Here is a 23,577-nt window from a genome sequence, read left to right on the forward strand (position 1 = left end):
CCCTCTTCACACAGAGACCCTGCCCTGGAGGAACTGCCATCTTTATTATCAAACCCACTCTTCCGCTATGTGAAGGTTTTGGTTCTCTTATATACCTACAGGCTTAGAGCAATATCTTATTTGAGGAGGGCCATTTCTCATACCCCCCTCCCAAACAAAAAAGGCTACATGTATTTGTTTTGTTTTTTTGTTTTTTTATTTTTTTTTAGTACCATGCATTTTAGAAGATACAAGGTTTTAAGGTTAATCTTAAGTCTGAAGTGTGCAGACTGGGGCTCATCTGAGTTCTATAGGTGCAGAAATCGGGGCTGATCTGAGCTGCGAAGGTGCAGGAATTGGAAATGATCTGAGGGGTGAAGGTGCAGGATATGGAGCTGATCTGAAGTCTGAAGGTTCAGGAATTGGGGCTGACTTAAAGTGATTGTAAAGGCTTGCTTTTTTTTCCTATGAAAATAACAAATATGTTATACTTACCTGCTCTGTTGCAGTGGATTTGCACAGAGCAGCCCAAATCTTCCTTTTCTCGGGTCCCTCCTCTGTGCTCCTGGTCCCTCCCTTCTGTTCAGTGCCCCCACAGCAAGCAGCTTGCTATGGTGGCACCCGAGCTGAGTCACAGCTCCCTGTGTCCATTCAGACACGGAGCCCCAACCCGGCCCCCTCTCTCTCCTGATTGGCTAGCTGACTTGGCTAGCTGATTGACAGCAGTGGGAGCCAATGGCATCGCTGCAGTGTCTCAGCCAATCAGGAAGGAGAATATCGGATGACTGAGGCACTTGTGGATATCCATAGACAGAGAGGGACCTCAGGTAAGTGTTAGGGGGGCTGATGGGGCTGCTGCACACAGAAGGCTTTTCTGATGTGAGGGATGAAGGTTCAGGAATTGGGACTGATCTGAAGAGTGAAAGTGCAGGAATTAGGGCTGATCTGGGGTGTGAAGCTTCAGGAATTGGAGCTGGTCTGAGGTGTGAGGCTGCAGGAACTGGGACTGATCTGAGGTATGAAGGTTCAGGAATTGGAACTGATCTGAAGTTTAAAGGTGCAGAAACTGAGGTTGATCTGAGGTGAGAAGGTGCAAGAATTGGGGCTGATCTGAAGTGTGAATGTTCAGTAATTGGGGCTGATCTGAGGTGTGAAGGTTCAGGAACTGGGGACTGATCTGAGGTCTAAATGTAAAGGAATTGGGATTGATCTGAGGCGAGGTGTGGTGCAAGAATTGGGGATGATCTGAGGTCTGAAATTTCAGAAATTGGGACTGATCTGAGGTGTGAAGGTTCAGAAATTGAGTCTGATCTGAGGTCAGAAGGTAGAGAAATTGGGACTGATCTGAGGGATGAAGTATCAGGAATTAGGGCTGATCTGGGTGGTGAAGTCTCAGAACTTAGGGATGATCTGTGTGGTGAAGAGGCAGGACTTAAGATTGATCTGAGATTTGAAGATGCAAGAATTGGGGCTGATCTGAGGTCTGAGGGTGCATAAATTCTGCGCCACTAGCTGCACCCTGCATCTCTAGTCAGATATGAAAGTTCAAGAAACACAGTGTTTGCAGCACAAGAAGCTAATTTATTGCTAAAACGTAGTAATAGATGTTATTTACTGAGTCTGAGCAATAAATTGGCCCCTTGTCCTGCAGGGGGTTTGATATGTACCCATAGCAGGTATTGGTGGTGCACACTAAAGCAAGAGCACCTATACCAGTGATGGTGAACCTTGGTACCCCAGATGTTTTGGAACTACATTTCCCATGATGCTCATGCACTCTGCAGTGTAGTTAAGCATGTAGTTTGTAGTTCTAAAACATCTGGAGTGCCAAGGTTCACCATTACTGACCTATACATTTAAAAGCCTGTGTATATCCACGCCTACACTGATCTGAGGTCTAAGGAAGATTTTATTGATATATGTTTGTACATTTCTAGTGTGTGTGCTACAAGGATTTTGATCTGAGGCCTGATGGTGGATTTAATTTATATACTGAATATTTTTTATATGTCTTACAACATTTCTTAACCACTTAAGGACCATGTCACGCCGATACACATCGGCAAAGTGGCATGGTTGGGCATATCAACGTATGGGTACGTCTTCTTTAAGACGTGGCATTGTGGGCGCACGTGCACCCGCGAGCTCCGTGAGTGTGCCTGCGGGTCCCGCGGACCCAATGTCCGCCGGGAGTCCCGCAATCGTCTCACGGAGAGGAAGAATGGGGAAATGCTGATGTAAACAAGCATTTGCCCTTCTGCCTAGTCACAGGACACTGATCACAGCTCCCTGTGATTGGGAGCAGTGATCAGTGTCGTGTCACACGTAGCCCATCCCCCCACAGTTAGAACACATCCCTAGGACACACTTAACCCCTTCAGCACCCCCTGCTGGTTAACCCCTTCACTGCCAGTGTCATTTTTGCAGTAATCAGTGCAACGTATAGCACTAATTGCTGTATAAATGACGATGGTCCAAAAATGGAGTCAAAAGTGTTCGATGTGTCCGCCATAATGTCACAGTCACGATAAAAATCACTGATTGCCGCCATTAATAGTAACAAAAAAAATGTATTATAAAAATGCCATAAAATTATCCACTATTTTGTAGACGCTATAACTTTTGCGCAAACCAATCAATAAACTCTTATTGCGATTTTTTTTTTTAGCAAAAATATGTAGAAAAATACGCATCGGCCTAAACTGAGGAAAAAAATGTTTTTTTATATATTTTTTGGGGATATTTATTATAGCAAAAAGTAAAAAATATTGCTTTTTTTTCAAAATTGTCGCTCTTTTTTTTGTTTATAGCGCAAAAAATAAAAACTGCAGAGGTGATCAAATACCACCAAAAGAAAGCTCTATTTGTGGGGAAAAAAGGATGTCAATTTTGTTTGGGAGCCACGTCGCACGACCGCGCAGTTGTCAGTTAAAACGATGCGGTGCCAAATTGCAAAAAGTGCTCTGGTCTTTGGGCAGCCAAATGGTCTGGGGCTGAAGTGGTTAAAGTATTTGTTGAGTACAAGGACAGTGTCAAGTGTGTAAAGTGTGTATGGTGACTAGGCTCAGACTCTATTTAACTATTCCGCTCTAAACCCCACCCAATATGCAGCAATTTGTATCTATGACTAATTTTTAAATTCTCCGGTTGGGATCAGTGTCCCAATCTAACCCTGTGTGCCAGGATTTAGGCTTATGACCATCCACAGAAACGTTTGCAGGGCCAGAAAATAGTTTATTGACTAATTCTGGTAAAAGAAAAGTTTATTGATTCTTTAGGGAAAAAGCAGGTTTTCTTGCTTAGGTTATCCAATGGTACCAATAGCTGTTTGCACAGAAAAAGATACAGTTTTAATGAATATTGCTGCACAGATGGGCAGCCACAACAAAGAAAGAAGATTCTGGCATAAATCTGTCAATACTGAATCTATAATTTTGAAAAAGTGTACAGTTACAGAAGTCAGGGTGAAGTCAAAACTTCAGATCTACATATTCAGTAGTCTACGAAAGTACCAAAGCCACTAAATGAGCAAGACAAACAAGAAAAAAGCTTTTCGCAAGGAGAAATCTACAAAACGAAGTAAAGAAAGCCAGCGTGGAAAACTTTGCACATTTAACTTTGGAAAGTGAAATATGTTTCTTGGAAAATCCAATCATGTGGATGATGTGGAAGGAAAATGACTAAAACCACTTTTACACGAGATTGAATGACTTAAGTGAACACAACTTCACTTTATTAACTACGTTAAGTAAAGATTGACTTTGTAAAGTAAATAACCAGTATGTGCTAAGATATTTGGATTGTTGAACTGTCTGTGAGACACCTGGCCACTGCATTTTGTTTTTACTCCTTGTACGGTTTTCAAATGCTTAAATGTATTTCCACTTGAAAATCTTTTTGAGAAGGACTATTCCATCATACATTTCCTTAAATTGGTGGTCACTTTATAGCACTCCAGATCATGTAACACACCTGTTGTTATGTAAGTAGTGTGTATTTCAGGTGATGATTATGAAGAGGTAATGTTGTCCTGTTGGCATTGGTAATTATCTTCCCCTAACTGAATATTTGGCTAAGAGTTTGGAAACTCTTTCATGGATGATAAATGAAAACCAGATTATCATTGCTGCTTAAAGATAAATAATCAGTATTATTGCTTAATTGGTGCCGTATTAATGGAAATTTTTCACACTCCATACCTGGAAACATTGTGCAAGCATTAATTAGCTTTGTCAAAGGATGTTAATACATAATATGAAATGACATGATTTTACTCTGGACTGCAGTCTCCTTTTACATAAGTGATAATATGCGTGGTTGGTTACTAAAGGGGAACTTTAATTAGGCCTGGATTGTAGATAGGTTGTGATAGGTAAAAATGTCAAAATTTCATGGTGGACTTGTTTATCACATTTTCACATTATTACATTTTTTTAAAATGTCAACAAGCAAAAAAAAAGAATATGTATTTGCAGATTTAAATACAATAACAAAGCAGCCACAGCGAACAGTTATTTTCCTTTTGGATAAAGGTTTTACATAAATAATTAAAATCTGATTATTGTAAGCACCCCACCCCTGTCAGTGGTAAATGGTTTGTCTGATCTCTGTAACTGATACATTCTGCTGGAGTGCTTGTTCTTTTGAAAAACAACAGACTTACTGGCTGGCTCACCAGGCGAAAATAAAAGAATGAAAAACCTAAAAAAGAAAATGAATACAGCCATAGCATTTGAAAATTGGCAAGCTGCAGTACAATAAATGTTTGTTTTTGTGTTTAATACCACTTTAAGAAAAGACACAAGTAGGACTACAAGGTTTGTTAAAATCCTTGCAATGAAAATAGATTACCCAGAGGGGATTTTTTTTTATTAACAAAAATGGAGTTACTCATTAAATTATGCCTCAAAGCTTTACGTTGTGTTACTAAACCAGCATGGTTTTCTGGAATTAATAATAAATTATATTAATGCATTAATTTGAGTTTTTTATATTTGCGCTGTAACTCCCTACTAGGCTCTGTTGTTCTTTTAGGCTACTCTGCTATAATATAGGTTGCAAAAGAAGTATGGCTATCCCGGTCAATTGCAAAATTTCCCTGCCCGACAATCATGACTTTTTCATTTTGAAATACATTACAACATATCCATCTTTAAGTAGTAGATCAAGATTTTATATCATTTTTGTTTCCTACTTGGCACAGAGTTGTAGAGTGGCATCCTATATGATAAACACTTCACAAGATATTATTGTCAAACACTCCCTGCTAATCCCTGGCATGGCTGACCTTCCATTTCTAGTTATTCCACATTATGCTCTATTCATCTTACATTATTCATGCTATTTCATATGCCTATTTACTTAGTATACATTTCAAATGTAATACAGATAGGCTAGTCACTCAGGGGCTCTGGGCATTTTACTATTATAAATGCAGATGTACATTGAACATTAGTGCCATCATGACCAACACTTATTAACTGCTTTTACATGGTAAGACACCATTTACAGGTTACTCTGGTAATGAGCTGTGTCAGTAGAAGGATGATAAAAATGAGTTTCACATATAGTGGCTCAATAGAAGAAATAAATAAATATTGTGTTTTGTAGAAATGTTTGCTGATGACATTGTCTGGAACTAAATAAACAAAATCAATGTCTTTATATATTAAATTGGGTTATGTCTTGCAATGGTATGATGTTAAAACAGAATTAGGATAATCTGGAGCAGCTTCTATCTTCGGCTGGTTCAGTTTCACTTTGAAAATGAAGGATAGAAGGGGATTGGTTGCCATGCACAGCTGCTCAAGTTTTAGTGAATACCCCCCTAATAATAATAATAATTATTATTATTATTATTATTATTATTATACAGGATTTATATAGTGGCAAAGGTTTGCGCAGCGCTTCACAAAATTAAAGGGGTTGTAAACGTTCATGTTTTTTCACCTTAATGCATAGGATGCAAACACCTGGCAGTCACCGGCCCCCTAGCCCCCCATTTTACTTCCTGAACCCCTTCATTCAGTCAGCGGGGACACGCTGTCTCTCTCTCCACGGGCTCCCGGCATTTGATTGGATAGATTGATAGCAGCGCAGCCATTAGCTCCAGCTGCTGTCAATCAAATCCCATGACGCGGGCGCCGGGGGGCGGGGCCGAGTCCGGCATTCTGTGTCTATGGACACAAATGTTGGACTCGGGAGCACACCCACAAGGTAACTGCCTCAGGGAAGTGCTTCTCCGAGGGGGTTATCAGATGTGGGGAGGAGTCTTGGGAGCCGCCGGGGGACCCCAGAAGAGCAGGTTCGGGGCCACTCTGTGCAAAACGAGCTGCACAGTGGAGGTAAGTATGATATGTTTGTTATTTAAAAAATAAAATATAAAAATTACCATTACAATCACTTTAAGGCAGACATTACAGTTACATTACAATTTAGTACAAGAGGAATCGGAGGGCCCTGCTCGTTAGAACTTACAATCTAAGATGGGGGGGGGGTCAATTCTTTTTAAAGGCACTGTATATGAAATACTGTATATTATTTGTTACAGTGCTCCACTTCTGTAAGGAATACACTGTACCAGTAAGACCTGGAGACATGGCAATGCTGGGTGAAAGGGACTGCATGACTAAAGTGAGAAGGCCAGGCCAGAAAGGATTTGAGGAGAAGAAGAGGGACTTATTGGGTGGTCAAGTCAGGTGCTTAGAAGGAGCAGAAGAATGTCTTTGGGCATAACGATCCAACATTGTTCAATAGAACAACTACTTAATGTGTTGTCCATCCCACCTGTGAAGCTTTTTGTATAGTTGGGCAGAGCAAATTATAAAATAAGAATCTTTGTTAACTTGGTGGAAATGGGGTTTTTGAAAGAAAATCAGCTAGAGAACATTGCAGTTAGGGGTCCACTAGTGTAATGGGGATTACCAAGAAAAAATGACCAAGTGGTCCATCGAGTCTGCCCCATTTTTTTTAGTCTTGAGTATAGATCTGTTTGTCCTAAGCATGTTTGTATCAATGTCTTTTGAGCTCTTTGCAACAAAGTGCCCCATATACTATGCCCAAAAAGGTGCCTTCATGGGGTGTGGTATGACTGGGGGCAGGGCTAATATAGAGTTGAACAAAAAAAGACATCCACCCCAATTTATTACTAGTATTCATACCCCTTGAAATTTTCCAAATTTTGTCATGTTACAACCAAAAACGTAAATGTATTTTATTGGGATTTTATGTGATAGACCAACACAAAGTGGCACATAATTGTGAAGTGGAAGGAAAATGATAAATGGTTTTCTGGTACAATGTTTTTTATTGAAATATGAGAAAGGGAAAAACCCAGATAACGAGTTCCCACGCAGGGGATATGTACAAAAACATAGGGTAAAGTTTTACATGAAAGCACATAATGAACATTTTTTGAGTGCATTTTATCAACTGACATTGACCTGTCAGCCAGGGCCGGCGGTCAGTGCGCTATGCCCAAGCCATGAGGCCCAGGGGCTAAGGCAGACAAGGGTGAGCGGAGTTGTCTGCTAAACAGGGTAGGGGGAGACAAACAAACACGAGAAGAGAGGAAAAGAACACATGTACAACAATGGAGGGGGAAGGAGGAAGGGATATAAGAGTAGAACAGAGCGGCAGGCGAGAGGCCCAGAAAGAGAGGAAATGGGAGGGGGAAAAAGGGGTCCCCCAGGCTGGAGGCTAGTTCAAGTTGAATTTACAGACCTAAACTAGTCGGATTTAGGTTGGGGAGTGTGTAGGACCACCACGGGGCCCATACCTTAAGGAATTTTGCATGGGAGTTGTGGAGGACGCTGGACATTTTCTCGTGGATCATGAGGGTCGTCAAGGAATTCTTCACCTCTGCGAATGAGACAGAGGATTTTTTCCAAGCCCGATAAATGGTTTTCAATATTTTTTACAAATAAATATCTGAAATGCGTGGCATGCATTTGTATTCAGCCCCCTCTACTCTGATACCCCTAACTAAAATCTAGTGGAACCAATTGCCTTCAGAAGTCACCTAATTAGTAAATAGAGTCCACCTGTGTCAAATTTAATCTCATTAGAAATACAGTTGTTCTATGAAGCCCACAGAGGTTTCTTAGAGAACCGTAGTGAAAAAAACAGCATCACGAAGGCAAAGGAACACACCAGACAAGTCAGGGATAAAGTTGCGGAGAAGTTTAAAGCAGGGTTAGGTTATAAAAAAATATCCCAAGCTTTGAACATCTCACAGAGCACTGTTCAATCCATCATCCGAAAATGGAAAGAGTATGACACAACTGCAAACCTACCAACACATGGCCATCCACCTAAACTGACAGGCTAGGCAAGGAGAATATTAATCAGAGATGTAGCCAAGAGGCCCATGATAACGCTGGAGGAGCTGCAAAAGATCCACAGCTCAGGTTGGAGAATCTGTCTACAGGACAACTATTAGTCATGCACTCCACATATCTGGCCTTTATGGAAAAGTGACAAGAAGAAAGCCATTTTTAAAGTGGTTGTAAACCCGTTTAAAAAAATCCTAAAAAAAAAAAACCTGCAAGACAAAGGCACAATGAGCTAGTATGCATGCTAGCTTATTATAAATTGCTTACCTGAGATTGAAGCCCCGCAGTCCTCATTCACTGCTCCGGTGGCCGACATCTCCCCGGGGGTTACTGCCAGGTAATGCGGCTCTGGCGCTGTGATTGGCCAGAGCTGTGATGACGTCACATGTGCACAGGAGACGCCAGTAAGGGCACAGTACAATAGAAGCAACAGCACGTACGTGCCGTTGCTTCAGTTTGCTTAAGTGCGCATGTGCCGATGATGTCGGCACAAGCAAATACAGGGATATCTCCTAAACCGCGCAGGTTTAGGAGATATCCAGTGTAGCTACAGGTAAGTCGAATTATAGGCTTGCCTGTAGTATAAAGTGGTTGTAAAGGGTTTACAGACACTTTAACCACTTCAGCCCCGGAAGGTTTTACCCCCTTCCTGACCAGAGCACTTTTTACAATTCGGCACTGCGTCGCTTTAACTGCTAATTGCGCGGTCATGCAATGCTGTACCCAAACGAAATTTGCGTCCTTTTCTTCCCACAAATAGAGCTTTCTTTTGATAGTATTTGATCACCTCTGCCGTTTTTATTTTTTGCGCTATACACGGAAAAAGACCGAAAATTTTGAAAAAAAATGATATTTTCTACTTTTTGTTCTAAAAAAAATCCAATAAACTCAATTTTAGTCATACATTTAGGCCAAAATGTATTCGGCCACATGTCTTTGGTAAAAAAAATGTCAATAAGTGTATATTTATTGGTTTGCGCAAAAGTTATAGCGTCTACAAACTAGGGTACATTTTCTGGAATTTACACAGCCTTTAATTTATGACTGCCTATGTCGTTTCTTGAGGTGCTAAAATGGCAGGGCAGTACAAAACCCCCACAAATGACCCCATTTTGGAAAGTAGACACCCCAAGGAATTTGCTGAGAGGCATGTTGAGCCCATTGAATATTCATTTTTTTTGTCCCAAGTGATTGAACAATGACAAAAAAAAAAAAAAAAAATTACAAAAAGTTGTCACTAAATGATATATTGCTCACACAGGCCATGGGCATATGTGGAATTGCACCCCAAAATACATTTAGCTGCTTCTCCTGAGTATGGGGATACCACATGTGTGGGACTTTTTGGGAGCCTAGCCGCGTACGGGGCCCCGAAAACCAATCACTGCCTTCAGGATTTCTAAGGGCGTACATTTTTGATTTTACTCCTCACTACCTATCACAGTTTTGAAGGCCATAAAATGCCCAGATGACATAAAACCCCCCCAAATGACCCCATTTTGGAAAGTAGACACCCCAAGCTATTTGCTTTGAGGCATGTTGAGTCCATGGAATGTTTTATATTTTGACACAAGTTGCGGGAAAGTGACAAATTTTTTTTTTTTTTTTTTTTTTTTGCACAAAGTTGTCACTAAATGATATATTGCTCACACAGGCCATGGGCATATGTGGAATTGCACCCCAAAATACATTTAGCTGCTTCTCCTGAGTATGGGGATACCACATGTGTGGGACTTTTTGGGAGCCTAGCCGCGTACGGGGCCCCGAAAACCAAGCACCGCCTTCAGGATTTCTAAGGGGGTACATTTTTGATTTTACTCCTCACTGCCTATCACAGTTTCGGAGGCCATGGAATGCCCAGGTGGCACAAACCCCCCCCAAATGACCCCATTTTGGAAAGTAGACACCCCAAGCTATTTGCTGAGAGGCATGGTGAGTATTTTGCAGCTCTCATTTGTTTTTGAAAATAAAGAAAGACGAGAAAAAAAATTTTTTTTTTTTCTTTTTTCAATTTTCAAAACTTTGTGACAAAAAGTGAGATCTGCAAAATACTCACTATACCTCTCATCAAATAGCTTGGGGTGTCTACTTTCCAAAATGGGGTCATTTGGGGGGTTTTTTTGCCACCTGGGCATTCCATGGCCTCCGAAACTGTGATAGGCAGTGAAGAGTGAAATCAAAAATTTACGGCCTTAGAAAGCCTGAAGGCGGTGCTTGGTTTTCGGGGTCCCGTACGCGGCTAGGCTCCCAAAAAGTCTCACACATGTGGTATCCCCATACTCAGGAGAAGCAGCAGAATGTATTTTGGGGTGTAATTTCACATATTCCCATGGCATGTTTGAGCAATATATCATTTAGTGACAACTTTGCGCAAAAAAAAATAAAAAAAATAAAAAATTGTCTCTTTCCCGCAACTTGTGTCACAATATAAATTATTCCATGGACTCAACATGACTCTCAGCAAATAGCTTGGGGTGTCTACTTTCCAAAATGGGGTCATTTGGGGGGGTTTTGAACTGTCCTGGCATTTTATGCACAACATCTAGAAGCTTATGTCACACATCACCCACACTTCTAACCACTTGAAGACAAAGCCCTTTCTGACACTTATTGTTTACATAAAAAAATAATTTTTTTTTGCAAGAAAATTACTTTGAACCCCCAAACATTATATATTTTTTTTAAAGCAAATGCCCTACAGATTAAAATGGTGGGTGTTTCATTTTTTTTTTTCACACAGTATTTGCGCAGCGATTTTTCAAACGCATTTTTTGGGGAAAAAACACACTTTTTTACATTTTAATGCACTAAAACACACTATATTGCCCAAATGTTTGATGTAATAAAAAAGATGATCTTAGGCCGAGTACATGGATACCAAACATGACATGCTTTAAAATTGCGCACAAACGTGCAGTGGCGACAAACTAAATACATTTTTAAAAGCCTTTAAAAGCCTTTACAGGTTACCACTTTAGATTTACAGAGGAGGTCTACTGCTAAACTCACTGCCCTCGATCTGACCTTCGCGGCGATACCTCACATGCATGGTGCAATTGCTGTTTACATTTGACGCCAGACCGACGCTTGCGTTCGCCTTAGCGCGAGAGCAGGGGGGACAGGGGTGCTTTTTTTTTTTTTTTTTTTTTTTTTCTTTATTATTATTATTTTTTTATCTTATTTTTAAACTGTTCCTTTCATTTTTTTTTTTTTAATCATTTTTATTGTTATCTCAGGGAATGTAAATATCCCCTATCATAGCAATAGGTAGTGACAGGTACTCTTTTTTGCAAAAATTGGGGTCTATTAGACCCTAGATCTCTCCTCTGCCCTCAAAGCATCTGACCACACCAAGATCGGTGTGATAAAATGCTTTCCCAATTTCCCAATGGCGCTGTTTACATCCGGCGAAATCTAAGTCATAAAATGCTCGTAGCTTCCGGTTTCTTAGGCCATAGAGATGTTTGGAGCCACTCTGGTCTCTGATCAGCTCTATGGTCAGCTGGCTGAATCACCGGCTGCATTTTCAGGTTCCCTGTTGAGACAGGAGAGCCAGAGAAAAACACGGAAGACGTTGGGGGGGAGGGGCATTCCCTCCCACTGCTTGTAAAAGCAGTCTAGAGGCTAATTAGCCGCTAGGATTGCTTTTACATGAAAGCCGACCGCTGGCTGAAAAGAATGATACCAAGATGATACCTAAACCTGCAGGCATCATTCTGGTATAACCACTCAAAGTCGTGAATGGCGTACCTGAAGACAAAAAAATGGTTAACAATAAAGCACAGTAAACGGTAAGGTATAAAAAATTGCATACCTGAAAAGCAAACATGATAAAACATAATAACAATAAAACATTGCAGAATAGAATACAGTAAAAAAGAGCAGAACAATAGAGAGAGAGAGAACAATAAAACGACAACTATTTTTTTTTATTTTATATTTTTGTATGTGTTTTTTTTTTTTTTTTTTTTTTTTACACTTTTTTTTGTAACTAACTTTTATAACTGTAACCGGTTCCAGGTTCGGGTCTCTCAAAATGCGATGGCATCTTGGGAGACCCTGTGAAAGTGTGCCTAGTCTGTGCAATGCTGTACCCTACGCTAATACTCAACTAGTGAATGGTAGCGTTCAAAACATTCACCAATGCAAAGACCAGGATTGTCAGGACAGGAGGGACAATAACAGAGGGTGTCACGCCTATATCCGCGCTTGCTGCAGACACGACATCTTTTTTGGGGGGGTTCGTTGGGTAGGGGTACTCGGGAGGACATAAAGAAAATGCCTCTCATGCAGCCGACTGCATTTGGTTGGGGATGTGAATGGGGGAAGTACGGGCGCTGCAGAAGCGGTGGGTTCCCAATTAGGATTGGCGAATGCAGCAGGAAGGGCACTATGGGCACGACGGGCCTGTGTTTGTCTTCTTGGTGGCAGCGGGACACTACTTGTGCTTGCCACCTCACCAGCTTGAACTGCACTTATGGGACTCGCCACGTCACCAAGTGTTACTGCAGTGCTGGTTTGACTACGACCGGGGTGTACTAGGCCGCTGGTGCTTGCCAGTTCACCAAAACGCTACCAAAAAAACTGTTAGCGATCGCAAGGATCAGGCCTGACTCTGCGAACGCTGCAGTTATGCGTTTAGTGTTTTGTAAGTGTCAGTGATGGATCGATACTGCACTTGGGTGGGCTGGGCCGGGCGGAGGGGCAAAACGCAGGTGCTAGCAGGTATCTGGGCTGATCCCGCTAACACTGCGTTTGTGGGAACCCTAAACTGCTGGCGACGCTAGTATAGATCTGATCGGATCAGATATTGATCCGATCAGATACTATACCACTAAGGGAGGCGTATGCTGCGTGCGTGGGTGTTAGCGGTACTGGCGCTAACCTGACACTGCTTGGGGCTGGTGCTTGCCAGTTCACCAAAACGCTACCAAAAAAACTGTTAGCGATCGCAGGGATCAGGCCTGACTCTGCGAACGCTGCAGTTATGCGTTTAGTGTTTTGTAAGTGACAGTGATCGATCGATACTGCACTTGGGTGGGCCGGGCAGAGGGGCAAAACGCAGGTGCTAGCGGGTATCTGGGCTGATCCCGCTAACACTGCGTTTTTGGGAACCCTAAACTGCTGGGGACGCTAGTATAGATCTGATCAGATATTGATGCGTTCAGATACTATACCACTAAGGGAGGCGTATGCTGCGTGCGTGGGTGTTAGCGGTACTGGCGCTAATCTGACGCTGCCTGGGGCGACGCATATCACCGCCGGGCGATCAGGGGGCTAAACTTTTATTCGGTAATAAACGGCGGGTGCCCTGACACTATAAAAAATAAACGAACTAACCAGCGTCACCCGTAACAGTTATACGGTGATCAGTGGTGAAAGGGTTAACTAGGGGGCAATCAAGGGGTTAAAACATTTATTAGGTAGTATATGGGGGTCCCTGTCGCTATAAAACGCTGACGGCAAACCTAAATATTTACCTCACTAACTAGCGTCACCAGCGACACTAATACAGCGATCAGAAAAATGATCGCTTAGTGACACTGGTGACAGGGGGTGATCAAGGGGTTAAAACTTTATTAGGGGGTGTTAGGGGGGTATCCTAGACCTACAGGGGGCATAACACTCACTGCCCTAACACTGTAACTGTCACAAACTGACACTATGCAGTAATCAGAAAAAAAAAAAAAAAAAAAATACTGCTAATGTCAGTTTGTGACGGGGGGGGGGTGATTGGGGGGGATCGGGGGGCGATCGGGGGGGGGATCGGGGGTGTAAAGTATGCCTGGCATGTTCTACTGTGTGTGTTTGTGTGTTGTGCACTTACATGTCTTCTCTCCTCGGCGCTGGACGGAAACTGCCAGACCGAGGAGAGATGACATCACATCCTCTGCCTGTGTGAAACTACACACAGGCAGAGGAGGATTCCCATTGGCTGGGAGCGATCGCGAGGGGGGGGCCACGATCGGATGGTCTCCCCCTCGCCTCCCGACGCTCCCAGTCAGATGCCGACCGCCGCTGGCACCGGGGGGGGGTCCGATCGGACCCCCCGCCCGCGGGAGGCAGATCACGTATATATACGTGATTCTGCCTGCCCGTGCCACTCTGCCGACGTATATCTACGTTAGGCGGTCGGCAAGTGGTTAAAGAAAGTCATAAGAAGTCCCGTTTGCAGCTTGCGAGAAGCCATGTGGGGGACACAGGAAACATGTGGAAGAAAGTGCTTTGGTCAGATGAGATCAAAATTGAACTTTTTGGCCTAAAAGCAAACCGCTATGTGTGGCGGACATAAATCCAATTGTGAATCTGTGGCAAGAATTGAAAATTGCTATTCACAGATTCTCTCCATCCAATCTGACAACTTTTTGCAAAGAAGAAGGGGAAAAAACTGTCACTCTCTAGATGAGCAAAGCTGGTAGAGACATACACAAAAACACTTGCAGCTGTATTTGGAGCGAAAGGCGCTTCTACAAAGTATTGACTCAGGAGGGCTGAATACAAATGCACGCCACACTTTTCAGATATTTATTTGTAAAAAATATTGAAAACCATTTATCATTTTCTTTCCACTTCACAATTATGTGCCACTTTGTGTTGGTCTATCACATAAAATCCCCAAAAAATACATTTACGTTTTAATTTGTAACATGACAAAATGTGAAAAATGTCAAGGGGTATGAATACTTTTTCTAAGCACTGTATCTTAAAACAATAATAAATCATTTTTAATTGAAGCAAATTTACATTCCAATAATTATTTTTCAGAAAAACATACTGTTGTGTCTGTTCTATTTTTGTATGCTTTATCTTTTCCTGATTAGGATTTATTTTTTAGTGCTTATTTGGGGAATTTGAACTGTCTTTGGCATTGTTCCTCAGTGACCCCAGATATCATGGTTGTAAACACACTCCCCTTGCACATTTTATACAAAACAAAACGCTTTATTCTAGTAAGTGAGTAAAGTGCAAGGAATGACAGAAAAACAGAATTGTGTTATGTGCCTTCCACATTCCTGGGAAGCTATGTAGATAGTGGCCATGTTGCAATATTATTTTCAGCTAGCTGTGCAGTATTGAGTTTCCACAATTGCATCATGTATGGTGGGAGAAGGGGGTGAGTGAACTGTTCATTATTTGCTTTGTTCACTGAAGAATCATTTAGCTGTAAAAGACAAACACTGTGCCATCTCTTCCTATTTGAAATGACTGTTGCAATGGCCTTAAAGTATACCTTTCAATTTTAGAATATGAGAAAGAGAAACATCCTGGTTTGGGGGTTGCATGCAGAGAGTGCAGTGGGCCGTAGCAAAAATTGGGCATGACTACACTCTGCTAGATTTTAGGTGGGGCTTAAAGGGGCATCTTATATAGAGATTGGGCTTTCTTTAAGTAAACACCAAATATACACTATATTGCAAAAAGTATCGGGACGCCTGATTATATAAACTTATCCAAGTGCAATCTGTATACCTACTGACCTTCTAATTTACTTTTTTCTATGGGCTTTACCATCACCTCCATGACTACTACCACTAGGGATGAGCCTGATGTTCGAGTCGAACATAAGTTCGACTCGAACATCGGGTGTTCGCCTGTTCGCCGAACAGCGAACAATATGTGGTGTTCGCGGCAAATTTGAAAGCCACCAGAATCTCGTTAAAGTCTATGGGACACTAACATGAAAAATTAAAAAGTACTAATTTTAAAGGCTTATATGCAAGTTATTGTCATAAAAAGTGTTTGGGGACCTGGGTCCTGCCCCAGGGGACATGTATCAATGCAAAAAATGTTTTTAAAAGCGTCCATTTTTTCGGGAGCAGTGATTTTTTTTATGCTATAAAACAATAAAAATGAAATATTCATTTAAATATCATGCCTGGGGGGTGTCCTTAGTATGCCTGTAAAGTGTACTGAACAGTACTGCAGCAAAATGATATTTCTAAAGGAAAAATTGTCATTTAAAACTGATCGTGGCTGTAATGAATTGTCAGGTCTCGGCAATATAGATAAAACTCATTGAAAAAAAGAGCATGGGTTCCCCCCCAGTCCATTACCAGGCCCTTTGGGTCTGGTATGAATATTAAGGGGAACCCCGAACCCAAAATTTTAAAAAATTGTGTGGGGGTCCCACTAATATCCATACCAGCCCCTTATCGGAGCACGCAAACTGGCAGGCTGCAGGAAAAGAGGGGGGGACGAGAGCGCCCCCCCTCCTGAACCGTACCAGGCCACATGTCCTCAACATGGGGAGGGTGCTTTGGGGTCTGACCCCAAAGCACCTTGTCCCCATGTTGATGGGGTCAAGGTCCTCATCCCCACAACCCTTGCCTGGTGGTTGTGGGGGGTATGTGGGCAGGGGGCTTATCGGAATCTGGAAGCCCCCTTTTAACAAGGGGACACCCAGATCCTGGCCTCCACCCTATGTGAATTGGTAATGGGGTACACTGTACCCCACCATTTCACAAAAAAAGTGTCAAAAATGGTAAAAAAGACAAGAGACAGCTTGGGACAAGTCCTTTATTAAAAAATAAAAATGTCCCGCAATGTAAATTCACACCGCCCGACGGACCGAAAAAGGAAAAAAAAAAACGCAATCGCTCCGCCTCCATGGGAGGCTCCCGCCAACTGATGCTTCTTCTCTGTGACAGTTCTTATATAGCTGAGGGCGGGGCCACCCGGTGACTTAAAGGGTGACCCCGCCCCCCTCTGACGCCACAGAGGCTACCCACTTCCCCCTGGCATCCCCGTGGCATCAGAGGGGGGCGAGGTCACCCGTATACGTCACAGCCCCACCCTCAGCTATATAAGAACTGTCACAGAGAAGAAGCATCAGTCGGCGGGAGCCTCTCATGGAGGCGGAATGGTTGCTGCTTTTTTTTTTTGGCGGTCCGTCGGGCGGCTTGAATTTACATCGCGGGACATTTTTTTTTTAATAAAGGACTTGTCTCTTGTCTTTTTTACCATTTTTGACATTTTTTTTTCCAGATTCTGATAAGCCCCCCACCTGCATACCCCCACAACCACCGGGCAAGGGTTGTGGGGATGAGGCCCTTGTCCCCATCAACATGGGGACAAGGTGCTTTGGGGTCTGACCCCAAAGCACCCTCCCCATGTTGAGCGCATGTGGCCTGGTTCGGTTCAGGTGGAGGGCTCTTTTCCTGCGGCCTTCCAGGTTCCGGGCTCGAATAAGGGTCTAGTATGGATTTTGGGGGGGACCCCTACGCCATTTTTTTAAAATTTGGTGCAGGGTTCCCCTTAATTTCCATATCAGACCTAAAGAGCCTGGTATGGATTTTAGGGGGACCCCCACACAATTTTTTTTCATTTTGGTTTGGGGGTTCCCCTTAATATTCATATCAGACCCAAAGGGCCTGGTAATGGACTGGGAGGGGGGGAAGCCATGCCCTGCCCTTTTTTTCAATGAGTTTTATCTATATTGCCGAGACCCGACAATTCATTACAGATGCGATTAGTTTTAAATGACATTTTTTCCTTAAGAAATGTCATTTTGCTGTGGTACTGTTTTATGTGAGAGATGACATCACTAAACAGGGGGAAAAAAGTGCCACTTTGAAGGCATATTATAGACACCCCCCAGGCACGATATTTAAAGGAATATTTCATTTTTATTGTTACACTTTAAGCATTAAAAAAATCACTGCTCCCGAAAAAACGGCCATTTAAAAAAAAAAAATTGCATTGATACATGTCCCCTGGAGCAGGACCCAGGTCCCCAAACACTTTTTATGACAATAACTTGCATATAAGCCTTTAAAATGAGCACTTATGATTTTTCATGTTCATGTCCCATAGATTTTAGACGTGTTCTGCCGAATTTTTTGCCTGTTCGCATGTTCTGGTGTGAACCGAACGGGGGGGTGTTCGGCTCATCCCTAACTACCACCAATACCCTTGACACAAGCAGTATGAATATAAACGGGGGGAGATTTGGGACTTTAAATGAGGCACAATAATGTGCCTCCATCCCGATTATCGGTACAATAGAGAGGGAAGTTGGGACTTTAAATGAAGCACTTGGGTAGTGGAGGGAAAATAGACCATAGTAGAAATGCATTAAGAAATGTTTATTGATTATAAGGAGTACCAAACAATAAAAGAGTAATCATTTCATATACAGTAAACAATTAATTAATATATGCATAGGTAATGTACACATAACATAAACATAGTAAAAATTGTATATACGTATAGCAGCACAGAGTCTGATGTAAATACAGCAGTGATATGGCATAGTATTGCTAGCGACAACAAGCCTGATACCGACACATGCTCCCACATGATAAATGTGCATTTCTTAAATAAGGAAACAATTGATGTAAACAGATGGTATGGGTAACAATGGTTCCATGTAAGATGTAGCTGGGGCATCGTTAATATAAAGCTCGACGCGTTTCGTGGGTATGTTCCCACTCATCAGGAGCTGATGCGATTGGGTTTCCTAAAGGATATATATAAGAGTATAATGAACCATAAAGTCCATATAAAAGTAAAAAATGATGAAATCAACATTTGATATCTATAGATGTTTATACCAAACGCACTCACCGACTCAAGCAACAAGTGCAGTGTGCTGTGGTGGGAGCAGGGTGGGCCAGGGCCATAGCCTCTCCACGGGAGCTGAGGCGGCATAAATGTAGATGCGGCATCGGGCAGGAAGAAAGAAATAGAATGGGGTAGAGTGTGTCCAACAGTGAAAATGTATTGTCGTAAGAACAGACAATTCTGGGAACAGAACAATATGTTTCATTAGGTGTACATCTAATTAATAATAATATTAAGTAAGTAATAATAGTTAAAGAGTAAATAATGTACCCAGGAAGTTCCCAGAGAGGTGATAGTGTGGATAGTAAGTGTGTGTATATAGAGATCTGTGTTTATAAGTGAGGGCATGAGAGTAGGGGTAAAGGTGACCAAAGAAAGTGAAGGCATTATATACTTACTTAATATTAATTAGATGTACACCTAATGAAACATATTGTTCTGTTCCCAGAATTGTCTGTTCTTACGACAATACATTTTCACTGTTGGACACACTCTACCCCATTCTATTTCTTTCTTCCTGCCCGATGCCGCATCTACATTTATGCCGCCTCAGCTCCCGTGGAGAGGCTATGGCCCTGGCCCACCCTGCTCCCACCACAGCACACTGCACTTGTTGCTTGAGTCGGTGAGTGCGTTTGGTATAAACATCTATAGATATCAAATGTTGATTTCATCATTTTTTACTTTTATATGGACTTTATGGTTCATTATACTGTTATATATATCCTTTAGGAAACCCAATCGCATCAGCTCCTGATGAGTGGGAACATACCCACGAAACGCGTCGAGCTTTATATTAACGATGCCCCAGCTACATCTTACATGGAACCATTGTTACCCATACCATCTGTTTACATCAATTGTTTCCTTATTTAAGAAATGCACATTTATCATGTGGGAGCATGTGTCGGTATCAGGCTTGTTGTCGCTAGCAATACTATGCCATATCACTGCTGTATTTACATCAGACTCTGTGCTGCTATACGTATATACAATTTTTACTATGTTTATGTTATGTGTACATTACCTATGCATATATTAATGAATTGTTTACTGTATATGAAATGATTACTCTTTTATTGTTTGGTACTCCTTATAATCAATAAACATTTCTTAATGCATTTCTACTATGGTCTATTTTCCCTCCACTACCCAAGTGCTTCATTTAAAGTCCCAACTTCCCTCTCTATTGTATTGACACAAGCAGTACCTTCTACTATACAAATATTATCCAATACTAACCAAAGTTTGATGCTGAGTTATTTTGCCAAGGGGGAAATTACTTTGACCACATATAAAGATGAACAATTCACACAGGAATGGCAAAGGAAAGATGCATGGCTTGAGAAAATATCAAGCTGTGCCCTGGTATGTCACAATACCAGGGTCAATAGGTCTGCGCAAGCTCTTTCTGCAATTATGAAAATGAGGCCTTTGACATGACAGTATCATGCTGTAAAAAATACCTTCCTGCAGGGGTTCCTGGTGAACACCAGATTCTCCTTAGATGCCAGTTCTCGGGAAAGCCCAAACCTATAGTGGGTGACAGAGAGGGCCCACATTTATCTATGGCACAGGGAGGAATTTGGTAGTCCTAGTCCCAGGCCTTAAAATGATTGTCTCATTTTACCCACAGATGGGTTTCAAATACTGTATGCGCACCCTAGGCCATTTTTATTAAACTTCCCCTGTGACCACTGAGCGTTGCATTTGCACTATTTTGTACATCCCAAATAATATAAATATTACATGTTTCTAATCATTAATGTTCTAATTCTATTTTTGAAGACTTACGTGTGAAAATAATCGATAAAACAGGAAGTATGCTACCCAGCATCTTAGGTCCTGTTGCCTTTCTTCAAATTCTGGTCTACCTGCTCTACAGACCAGACATACAGTAAATAGGTCATATGTAGGGATTGGGCTGTGATAGCAAGTTAGTACATACTTCCTTAGATCACTTGATTACAAGTACTCCTTTCAACTATTAATATCATGCATCTGTGTATAAATCACTCTATATACAGTACTTTGAATTGTTGATCTTCCTACCTTTTGATTGATTTAACTTCTAGTAAGCTGAAATCTAATTGGTTGCTGTAGGTTACTGCCCATTACTGCTCCCTACACTGACTCATTGAATAATCCATGAAGTCTTTGCCTTGTCCTGATCCAGAAGCTGCAGCAACCTATAATATAGCTTAACATTGCCACCTTCCAGACAAGGTGCCTGTAGTCATGTTAGATTAAAAGACAACCAATGAAGACCCTTGAACTGGTTGGGAAAAGTTGAACGTGATCAGCTTTCAAATTCAGGAATTTGAAAACAAACACATAAGGCTCCAAAAAAGAAGTAAACTCAGCCTCAAAGTGGATCAGGTGTACATCGAATGGACTTGTTTGTCCAATAAACATTTGGTGTGATTAGAAGAAGCACACATTGCTATATACACAACAATAATAACATCGGTGTGCTTTGTATACCATATATACCATGTGCCAATTAAAATAAATAAAGCAAATTTCTCATATATTTCTGTCTTTGTTTACAAATAAGAGTTATGCATTCCACACAAGATTTTCTGCATTTACATAACCCAGGCTTGGGTAATAAATACAAGATCTATGCTTCCTGATGATTCATATTTGGGTTTACATTGTCATATAGCCTATTGCCATAATTATAGTTTATAATCAACCAAAGGCTAGCTCTATTTCTAAATGCCCTCCAGGTTTCACATTTGCAGTGGCTGAATCTTTCCATTGGACTTCCAAGTTCTGCCTCCCATTACCAAGATTTTGAAGTTTGGAGTTTATATTGAAGAAATCAAAAAAGAAACCCAACACGCAAAACATATTTTAGAAGACTATCACACTAACAAAAAACTAGCCCCATATACTGTATGTATAGCTTTACCCTGTGAAAATGTAGCCAATGAGAAGGCTTGCCTCAATGTACCAATGAGATTTTTTTTTTCCAATAGAGAGCTCCAGTAATTTTAACAATAACTACATGATCCCTTTTTATTTAGTATGTGTTCTCTGATTCTAATATTACGCTATCCAATAAATTAAATTCACTAATTAAAATTGAGCTGATAATGTTCATTTTCTAAAATATACAAGTGCGGGGGGGGTTTTCACAATGGGGGCATTGGTACTGAGCTCCCAGTATACATTTTTTCAATGCTCTAGTTGGAGGTCAGTAGGTTTCATGTTTCTGGGGCCTGCTTTAAACGTGTGCTCCCCTCCTTCACAACTCAAGAACAATATAAAAAATATTGAATGTATGTTATATGTTACAGGCATCACTATGAGATTTTGAACAATAAGCTACATCCCTCCCTATGGGAGATCTGGCTACGTTTGGACTGGAGTAGGGCATGGAGATGTCAGGCTGACCAGAAGAATCTCCATTTGAATACACACTCTCATGCCCCTTATGAGGTATGGGAGGTTTTTTTTATAAAGTTTTTTTTTTTTTTTTTTCATGTGTGATTCATAGCCATGTGTGTGTTGGTTTTATAATATGTAAAAATGATGTATATTAACACTATTTTTTCTTCTCTCTTTTATACACATCTCAAGCCGAGAAATATGCACTCCTTTATATTCATTAAATAAATTGTTACGTCCCTTTCCTGATAAAGCCACACCGGCGAAACATGTCGAATTGTGTGGAAGTAACATTCATTTGTATGCGATTACAGCTCCTTTCGCTGTCAATGATAGGCAAATGTGTGTGTACCTATGACTGTGATCTATACTGTATTCCCTATTTTTTATCAATTTTTTGTAATAAATAATTTTACTTTTTAGAATTGAGTATACTATTATTCTCTTCACATCAAATGTACCTTTAAAGTCCCATATCCTCAATCTATCTATCTCATATAACATAGGGATATTGGTATCGTATTATATTGAAGTATTTTGGAGCTGACCTCTGCCCATATTTTGATTCTAAAATATACAGAATTACACAGTATATTGAAAAAAAAAATCTAGCCATGTTTGCCTGTTATTTTTGTAAAATTTATTTTCTTTTTTCAAACCTGGGGGAACATCAAACATATTAGTCAAATCATAAGTTGATAAATGATTTATTTGGGAGTGCATACTATGATTTGTGAACTGGTTAAACTAGAAAATAATTATGGCTTAGGAAACACATAAAAGGTTGATTGTTTGGCTCACGTTAACAAGCAGTGAAACATTTTTAGCTAGCCCACACCCTTTTCTGTGATGGTTCTACTTGTTATAAATTCTTTTTTTTCACTATAGGCTGAAAATTGATGAATTGTGTTTTTATTTTAATTTTTTTTTAAATATATAAACTTGTATTTACCCTGTAATGTCTTCTTCAAATAAGGCATTTATTTCACTGTGCATAACCCATGCACAGGGAAATATATAAGCTGAGCCAAGAAAGATTTGTTTACAATAAAACCTCAGGTGAATACTATTGGTCTTTATGGTTGTCACATAATCAGGAACCACTCTGAAGGTTAATCTATATAGTGCAAATGGGAAGCCTAATTTGTAGCCCAGCTACATTTTTTTTCTATGTTTTGAATAGAATAGGGAAATTAGAACGTCTGTCATTTTTCTTTTTTCTGTGACCCCATTGGTGAGATTTTCCCCCTCACTTTCTGTCCCTGAGACTGAAAAAGATTCTCAATTTAGCACCCTCCAGTGTGCT

The sequence above is a fragment of the Aquarana catesbeiana genome, linkage group LG01 (assembly GCF_042186555.1).
Source record: "Aquarana catesbeiana isolate 2022-GZ linkage group LG01, ASM4218655v1, whole genome shotgun sequence".
Taxonomy (NCBI): Eukaryota; Metazoa; Chordata; class Amphibia; order Anura; family Ranidae; genus Aquarana; species Aquarana catesbeiana.